The 10,125-nt window shown below is 37.8% G+C and overlaps 1 pseudogene; it reads left to right on the plus strand.

The window, feature by feature from the left end:
* Positions 1-467: 467 nt before the first annotated feature.
* The window catches only part of LOC106726177, a 16,069-nt pseudogene continuing 6,411 nt past the window's right edge, over positions 468-10,125 (plus strand).

The raw sequence follows: 10,125 nt of genomic DNA on the forward strand, positions 1-10,125 counted from the left end.
ATTAAAGGGTATTCAGTGGGAATAAATACTGCTTTAACAATATCTGCTCTGTCGGGGCGTCTATTGTTCATTAGCAGCCCTGGAGAAGGCCATGGATTGGCTCATTAAACACCTTGCCAACCTTCATCCTTGTGTACATTTCTGGCTATAGAGTCGGAAAAGCTTAAAGTGACACTTCCGAAGAGTCAGGATGAGAATTAGCTTCTACCATTAAAATGTATTTTCACACATTTTGGAAGGTGGAAGCAAGGACTATTTGTGTTGCTTTGGATTTTATTTTCTATTGGCAAGCAAGATCTCGGTTTCTAAAGCAATACTCTAGTGCTTGTTCTGCACTTCCCTTGGCATTGAGAGGCAGCTGTGTCAAAAGTAGTGGTGACAGCTAATTCCCAGCTTTCCGATTTGGGGATTGCTTTGAAAGTGGAATGCTTGTACTCAGTAGTTCCAGTGAGGGCCTCGGTCCCCGGATGTGTCAGTTCTGTAGTGTATTGTTCCTATTTAAAGCCCACCGAACCGGCCCTTTCATTGTTTTGAAAGTAATTTATTCTCTGTATTAAATCTTTCCTGTTCCAATATTTAGATTTGTTTCTGAACAAGTGTATCAGACTGTGAGTTGTTTCCCAATATTTGTTCTTAACCTTTTTCCAAATAGATTTTCAACTGGTTGCCTATCTAGCGAATTGAAAACTGCCTTTCTCAGCCCCCTTATTGAGAGCGACCAAGTTCTAGGTAATATCATTTAAAAAGATGTTATATTTGGTACTTCCGGTTCGTCCTCACAAGGGTAGAGCATACAATATCCTGGCGCCTTGCCCTCTTTCTGATCACGGTGTGACGGCAAAGGTTGAAGAACTTCCCTGAATTCAGAGCAGAGTCACATGTTGAGAATGGTAGAACCCTCTGCCAACAGCGAACCACTTATCCCTGAACTATTTAATGACACATACATTTCTATCTTATTTGAGATGCTGGATTTTAGATTCTCTCTTTCATTTTAATAGCATCTTAATCTGAAGTAAACCGTAATTTGGTTATTAGATGTGGAACTCTACCATACTTAAAACAAAAAAAAACACACACACACAAAAAAAATGAGGCATTGGTCCAATAGTTAGGTAATGGGCGGCAGGAGCCCAGATATTGCAAGCTGGAAAGCCAGTGACCCTCATTACTTCATTATGAACATTTGGTAAGATTGTCACTGTAATCCTCAAAAAGGTAGACTTCTTGCCAAAAGAACATGTGACCTCTGAACTGTTTGGGAAAAAAACAGAACATTGGAAAAACTCAGAATGCTGCTATGTCTCCTTGTGCAACAAGATATACTTGGTCTGGTTATAACAGGTGACTTTAAAGAAGCAGCTGTAGCAGTAAATGGGCCTCTGGTGTCCTCAAGTGCCTGCATTAAGACTTCTCAGTTATTGGGATACATTCCAGTTTCAAAGGTTAGATTAAGGTCAATGATTTCCTACCTAAACTAATGTTTTTAGCTAGTTTCAAAGTAGACCATTAAATTGAAGGAAAGCAAAAATGTGCTGAGCAAAGAGACCAGTAAATATAAAAGGTTCCTCTGGAAGCATAGAAATCCTGTCTAGATTAGATCTTTGGCTATGGTTATTTGTCCATGGATCTGTCTGTGACTAGAACAAAAGCATACGATACTTTTTAAAGGGAGTATATTGATCTTTAAAAGCCAAGGTGTGTTTGACCTTTGAAGCAACTCCAGAAGCCTCTCCACTGACACAGAAGAATATAGCCCACAAAATATGTGCAGTCTTCAAGGAGTAGAAATAGTGTCCAATAGGGTAATCAAATGCTTCTGAGAGGTTTTTTGAGAGTGAAAAGGAACATATTTTTTTTAGCAAGAGAAAATAAATTTAATGCATATATGTGTGTGTGTGTGTATATATATATATACATATATGAACTCCAAGTACATGAGGGAGTCAGAGACCCCATATGCACAAGAGGTTCAGATATAGAAAAGGAACATGAGTGTATGGGACATCCTGAGCTAGGTGTGAGGTAACGTGCATTGAGGGCATCTAAAGGTCATTGCAGGATGATAAGAAGAGCAGACCTTTAGTCAATAGAAAATTTCCCTACCTTATAGATAGGTCAAAAGAAGTTATCCCTGATAATCTCATATGAGTAAGGCCTCTAATTCTAATTTTTCTAAGTAGTTAAGGGGGAAGTGCAAACGTTTATCTTGAGCCTTCAGCTAAAGTTCCCTTTAACTCAAAACAATCTGCATGTCACAGAGGCATATCTTGGTGTGACTCTTACTAAACCCTCACAAATGCCTCCTCTGAAAGTTCCTTGGAAGTTTCACATTCCAGATTTTGGGTGGGTAGACTGTTCCATATCTCATTAAACCAGCCTCAGTCTTGAGGAAGGCTCAGTTCAGTTAAACAGTTGTGTTTCATTTTAGGAGGCCGTGATGCAGGTGGGCTCCCAAAGTTAAGCCTATGGTGGAAGCACTAGGGTATTTAATAAGAGGCATCTCTATGGAAACAAAAGAAAAATAAAGGTTAATCATTGGAGCAGACTATAAACACAGCTTCTGACTTCAGAAGGCAAGCAGCCAAGAAGAGTTCTAGATGTCTGTCTCAAATCACTCTCAGATGGAGTGAAGACAGCAGGTATAGTCTGACAGATTCTCCTGGTCTGCAGCTTGAATGTCAATGGCATGAAGATTTTCCATATAGGAGCTGTTGTGGTGATTTCTCTGAAGTCTACATCAAGTTGTCCCACTGTAGCTTGCATGGCCTTGAAAAGGGCAATTTTAGTTCTTAGTGATCCCAAGCCAAAGGATGGGAAAATGAAAATGCTATTTGGGAGGGTTGCAGCCACATATTTAAGAAAACTAAAAAAATCAGGATCTGGTCCAGTTAGTAGGTAGGGAAAAACAAACACAACAACTCAAAAGACAATGAACAGCACAAGACCCCAATGTCCACAAAAGTATGTTATATGAAATATTTTCTCTAAAATTACCCCTATCTCTACCAAAGAAAACAAAATTAAGACATTTATTTGCAAAACAAATTTAGTTTCAATAAATTTGGCCTAATTGTTTGTATAAATCCAGCAAAAATAGTAAATAACCACATAGGATCTTCTAAATCTGCTTTACTGGAATTTTTCACAAGCAATCTTCAGATTTAACTTAAAAAAGGCCTCTCAAGGCCAGAAAAAGATAAGCCACATACTTGTCATCAGACTTTGCGTGCAATACCTACAGGTTGGGGTGAAAACCTCTCATTTTGAGGTCCCCAATGTACCCTGAGTTTCTTTCTTTGCATCTTCTAGTAAGAAACCTTCTATCCTTACCTGGAAAAACTACTGAGAAACATGTAAGCAATGTACCAGGCTAGGTCTCCCACCCCGCCCCCCCAAGGGATTCTTACTGGCTTCCAAAATCAATCTTAATTCCTTTAGGCTTTCTGGTCATATCTGAGCTTGTGCATGTCTCCCTCGAATGTATCATTCCAGTCAAAAAGCCTTATAATAGAGCTAGTTTCTAATTGTACCCTGTTGTAAAGAGAACAGATTCTTATTGAACTTATACAAACAAATATATGACCATGAAAACAAAAATACTTAATTGTTGAGAATTTCCAAAGTTTGGAGGGATCAATTAGAGAGAAAAAAATAATCTTTTTCAATACTGGTTACAAAGGTGTAATTTACCAAATTGCTTTAAGTCACACATGATTTACAAGAAAGAAAAAAAAATATTCCTTATGTCTGTAAAACAAAAGATTTAAAAATCAGTAATATTTCAAATAAAAAGTAATAAATTGTAACCCTTCTATCTATTCATTCAGTCCTATGTAATTAAAATTGTTCTGCTTGAATTCAGTTTTCCCATTAGTTCTTTTAACCTTGCCTGATAACTGAAGGTGATGGGTCAGTGATAATTCTAAGAAGTTTACAAGGCCATCTGTCAAGATTCATATGATTTTCTCAGTGAAGTGGGTGCCTGAATTATTAGAGATTGTGGAAAGTGGCTCAGCAGTTAGTGTTGGCCACTGCATCAAAGGGTTCTGGGTTCAATATCTGGTAAACGGCATGTACCTGGGGGGCAGGTTGATCCCTGGCCCCGGTTGGGGTGCATGAGGGAGGCAACCAATGTATCTCTATCATATCAATGTTTCTCTCTCTGTCTACCTCTCTTCCTTCTCTCCTACTTCCACTCTTTCAAAAAAACCAATGGAAAAAATATCCTAAGGTTAGGATTAACTTAAAAAAAAAAAGGACTTCTGGTAAATGCGGCACTTGAATCCTCCAACAACCATACAAAATTACAGCTAAACCACAGAGCAATAATCATTTGGAGCTGCCTGAAATCTGGCTGAACGAAGTCCTACAGTAGATAATTTAAGTATTCCAATGTTTATAATCTTATCAATTCTTACATTTCCATATTCTTTTAACCCAATTATAGCCCGAGTCAGGGCTTCACCAGTGGGTTTTGGATTCACAGTGCTTGGATTCTCATATCAAAGAGTTCTAGAAATCGCTCTCTTCTATCTCCTGACCGTTTTGCCCACTCTTGAGTAAAAAGGCTTTGAGTCCCCAGTGAGAGGTCAAGGCCAGGGTCCCTATTCCTGGTATCAATTTTTAATTTGATATAACCGGCCTGACTATTGTCTCAGCTATTGCTGGTCAGGTTTCTTATTGTAATCTTTTCCCCCCAGTATTTTAAATTTCTCCTCACTGGAGTAAACAGAGCAGACTTGTTTGGGGACCTTTAATCTTGTGGGGCCAACAGGAGGCCAGGTTGGTCCATTCAGCCTATGTAAGTACTGTACTAAATCCTTCTTCTAACCCAGTCAATGTCTGTTTTCTTTAGCCCATTGTTCTAATTGGCAAATTCCTCATAATAGCCATTGCAATCTTAGGTTATACTTTCCTTGAGGGATGGCAGTAGTTTGGTGGGGCCCCAGCCATAAATGGAGTCCAGCCCATGTTTCTGTCTGGTCATATTTTGAAGCTTCCAGCCTGACAGTTACCAAACTCAGTCCTCAGGACATAACATTTTCAGGTTGTCTTTTGGTAAGATCTCACCATTATTTTTCTTTCAATTTTCTTCTTCTAAAGTGCAGGACAATTGTACTTCCAGTGTCCCGCTATTTTACAGTATTTGAAAATGTTGGAAGGCAAATAGGAAGAGGTCTGAATGGACTCTGTTTTTTGTTCTAATTTCTGTCCTTTCATCTTAATAAGATAATCTTAATGACTAGCTATTATAACAACATGAGAGCCCTTTAACATTTTTTCTTTTTTTTTCAATTAAAAGGATCCGCTATCTGGCTTTGATGGTAGGATCTATAGCAACTCAAACCAGTACTGTGGATGCAAGAGTCCCCAGGGAAAAGGCAGAAAGATGCAACCCTCACCAGATAAAGTGTCTTCCCAGAGTTAGCCTTAGAAAGAAGGGGGGCCCTGTGTTTAAACAGCTGTCCCAACACACAGGCAATCACATGCTTTCCCCCTTGAGACCATGTCTGGGAGGAACAAGATAGACACAGAAATGTCCCTTGAGAGTCTCTCATGGCCAGATAGAGAGCAAGGGGAACCTTGGCAAGTGCACCCTGGATGGTAGAAGCCAGAGAGAAAGTATTCTCACTAGCATAAGGCCAACTATTCAGGACTTATAACAAGATAAAGGGGAGAAACAAGACAAAGACAGAAAAAACAAACTCATGAATACTCATACCAGGTAACCAAGAATCACTAGTTTCACAAATATTTTCTTCTGATGATCAAAATTTTGAAAAAAGAAAAGGATTCTCACAGTTTCTGCTCCCACTGGATCCTGCAGAGAGACCTGAGCACGTGTGGCGGGTAAGAACCCTTACCTTCTGCTGGCCTGTGTCAGAGGCCCCAGGATCTCCTCGTCTGCTGCACCGCGTGGCGAAGTGCAGAGCTCCAGCCAGTGAGTTTATCCTGCTCCCGAGCCACTGTGCAGGACTAACAAACTTTCCTCCACCCTCAAGGTTCTTCTGGCTGGCCTAATAATCAAACAGACATGAGACAGATTAGCAAGAGAAGGTAATCAAATGTAATGCGTACATATGTATGGGTACCCTGAATGTATAAGAGTCAGAGACCACACATGCTTAAGAAGTTTTTAGAACAAAGAATTCATGAGCATAAATCAGGGTGGTCACAAGCAAACCAGTCTCTATGAGAGTAGAAGTAACAAAAAGAAATATCCCAAAGTCAAGAAAACAGGAACCATAAATGACAAGGGACAAAGGAATTACTCTCTGATAATACAATCAGGATTTTATCAAGGAAATTCCTTAGCAGGGAATGTTTGAAATTCCTATCTGGTAGGATTTGATCATTGCTTTGAACAGTGACAGCTCTGCTATTCCTATTCTTTCAATTTTTTTGGAAGCTGGCTATACTTACTACTATAATACTGTACTCTTCCATTTTTTTGAATGGGACTTTATTTGGGAGTGGACTGCAAGTTTTCAGCTCCGACAGTAGATGGCCATCCAGTCAAAGGCAACATTCCCAGCTTACTTTTCAACTAGATGTGGGCAAGTTACTAGTTCTATTCAATGATATGTGAAAAGAAGTGATATGTGATTCTCCCGGTTGTGCTCTTAATAGGACTTCATGTGCACACTCCCGTCTGCCCCCCTCCAAACACACACACACACACACACACACACACACACACACACGCACGCACGCACACACACACAGCAGATGGTAATGAATAGAGTACCAAGGATGAAAAAACTGAAGTGCCGATTCTTATCTTTATCTTAGATATAAGGAAGAGAGGGAGAGAGAGAGAATTATTTCTGTTTACACTGCTATATTTTGGGTATCTTGAGTTTGGATTAAAACAACATAAGCACAGTTTACATAGATTCAAATGATTCTTTGTCTTAAAATCTTACATTACTTAAAAATTTGGATCAGAGATTCAAACTATTTCTATATGAATAGTACAAAGTATTGATATTCCACAAAGTTAGAATAAAAATTTAATTTTTCTCAAATAATTATTTTTCAGAAAATATTTACAGTAAAGAATTTATCTATTGAATGTTGAGGCCAGTAATTATTACAGTGATTCCAATAAATATTCTGTCATAGGCTCACATGTTAGACTATATTTTCAGATAGTTTGGTATAAAGCTGAGAAATAATGGTCATACATGGACTAACTTGAAATGTGATCTTATAAAGTCTAGATAATCCATTCTAGAAAGCAATTGCAACTAAAAACTATCTTAGATCATTAAGTGTATGTAAATTTAATGTTTAGAGTACAAAGTGCACACAAAAAAATAGAGCATTGATTTTAAATGGATTTTAGACTTTTTCTCAGCTTAATAAGACAGGCTGAGAAAATTCCTCTACATTAAAAAAATAAAAACAAAATCAAGACACATATTCCTCCACCATCCTTAAATTGATTAGAGTAAATTGCTTGTGTTTCTCAAATCCAAGCTTAATATGCACTTTTTCTCTTTGGAGCAGCATGAGAAAATTCTCACTGCCTATGGCTCATAGGGTTGCCAGGGGGAGAGTAGAGCTGAGATATGAAGCTTAAGGAGTTGAGATCAGAAGACAACATGTGGCTAACAACCCTCTTGAAAGTTAAAGAACATTTGTTGCCCAGCCAGCGTGGCTCAATGGTTGAGCATCAACCTATGAACCAGGACATCATGGTTTGATGCCCAGTCAGGGCACATGTCTGGATTGGGGGCTTGATCCCAATTGTGGGGTGTGCAGGAGGCAGCCGATCAATGATTCTCTCTCATCATTGATGTTTCTATCTCTCTCTCCCTTCCTCTCTGAAATCAATAAAAATATGTTAAAAGAAAATTTGTTGAAGTTAACAGATTGGCTTTTGGCTAAGTTGATCTACTAATTGTTGTGCTTTACTGTACCATCCATAATTAGAATTTGAACATAAGGATAGTGATAAACTGGAATTATATTGTGGACATTTGAGATATACGTGAATACTTTCAGGCTTCGGGGATCATTGAACTACAACCACAGAATACAGTGGCATGACACCTGAAGGCTATTTTCCTCGTGAGTCTATTTTTACCTTTTTGGGTTTAAGTTATTCAGATAAAACCATTCTTAATATCTTCTGTTGTTCTGAAATTGCATTACTTTTTATCTCAACAAATTTTGAGGCATATACAGGGTGAGGCAAAAGGAGATTTACAGTTGCTTGTATGGAAATTATACAATAATTAATAAATGATACTACAAGAATAAACTGTGATTTGTATACTCACAACTGTAAACCTACTTTTGCCCCATGCTGTATCACTTCCTGCCTTGTATTACAATTTGCATGTATATATTTTTACTTTCCTGTTATACTATAGAGTCAGTGTTTTATTCACGTCCTCTTGCTTTTTGAACATACTAAGCACCAATATGTTTATTTTAAGATTTCATTGTCAATAGATCTTGATCCTGGTGCTGGGCCTATTTGTATTTGAACACCCTTATTACATTGTTTCTACTAAATATATGCATTCACAAAAAAAGGTTTTTTTTAATTATTGACCTTTATTCCTTTACTCATTTTGTTGTCCTCTGGAGCCAAATAAATACAGCAAGGAATAAAATTTCTATTTTGTCTCATAAAAAAATTAAACACATTTTTTAAAATGCCTCCCTTTTTCTATTATTTTGTTTGAATATGCCATTTTTTGAAACATAATTTACATACAGTGAAATGTATAGGTCTTAAGTGTACAGTTTGATGAGTTTTCAAAAATACCTATACCTGTTTAACCCAGAGCCCTGTCCAGATATCGGTCATTTTCATTTTCCCAGGGAAAATGGCATCATGCCTCTCCCAAGAAATCCCCACTTCTGCTCCTAGACACAATTACTGTTCTAAATTCTAACCCCATAGATGAGTTCCTCCTTTATAGATATTCTATACTATGCCAGGAGACTGTGAAGTCTTTAATTTGGCTTCTGGCATGCAAGTGATTTTATTAGTGGCTCAGCTTGATCATATTGGGCTTGCTTACAGTAGGGGATAGATCAGCCTTGTTCCTGAGCCCTGGCAATTCTGGAGTTTCAACTGAATTCCTATGGTATTCAATAAGGCTTTTCCTCTCTGGCTGGGGAAGTCGATAATGTGGTCCAGCACTGCTCTGCCCAGAACCTTTGATGAGTTTGTAGCTTTGTAGCAGTGTGCCAGTCTGAAGTGTCTCTCCGTGCATGGAGAGCTTAACATTTGAACAAAGACTCGAGAGGACACTGACTCAGATTGGAAGAGTTCTCTGTCCAGCTACCTTCTCTCTGGTACCCTTCCCTACAAATAACAGGAGGCAGCCAATCAATGATTCTCTCTCATCATTGATGTTACCTTGGTGGCCCAGAAATTCAATCTTTATTTCTTTTACTCAAGGAGTTGCTGTTCTGTGTTTGGACTCCACTTCTTAAATTAGACAGTGATCCCTAACAAAAAGACAGAACAATCCAAGGTAGACCTCATTTTTATGTATTTGCTTCCAGTTAACGATCACACTCCTGAGTTCTATGCTTTCCAATTTTGTCCAATTTTGCAATTATACACAGCATAATTGTAAATGTGATGAAAATTACTCTATCATGGCCAGAACTGATAGTCCCATAACAGATTAATTTTTACTTACATTTTTTTTTGACATCCCATTTTGGTTGATTAGCCTCTCTTTAAAGACAGAATAATGTATTCCAAATCAATCATCTATGGGTATTTTAGGATCAAATAAAATAATCTTTGAAAAAATATGTCTCTCCACAAGTGATATAATTTCAGAGTAATTACAATTTTAAATTTTTAATATAATGATTATCCTAATTTTTTATTAACATACACATTGTAGGTAACATTGACTTAAGTAAAGATGAGTTTCAAGTTCTAAAAAAATATATAATCTGGGGGAGAATAGACGCTCAACATTTTTTTCTTAAACTTTCCCAATAAGTATCCTATTGGCAAAAGAGTCTGCACTGGTACATAGCAAATATAAAATTTATTTAAGATGTTACATTTTATTTTATAATTAAACTAGAGGCCCGGTGCATAAAAATTTGTGCACTCGGGGGGGGGGGGGGGGGGGG

Source organism: Myotis brandtii, unplaced genomic scaffold (assembly GCF_000412655.1).
Source record: "Myotis brandtii unplaced genomic scaffold, ASM41265v1 scaffold237, whole genome shotgun sequence".
Taxonomy (NCBI): domain Eukaryota; kingdom Metazoa; phylum Chordata; class Mammalia; order Chiroptera; family Vespertilionidae; genus Myotis; species Myotis brandtii.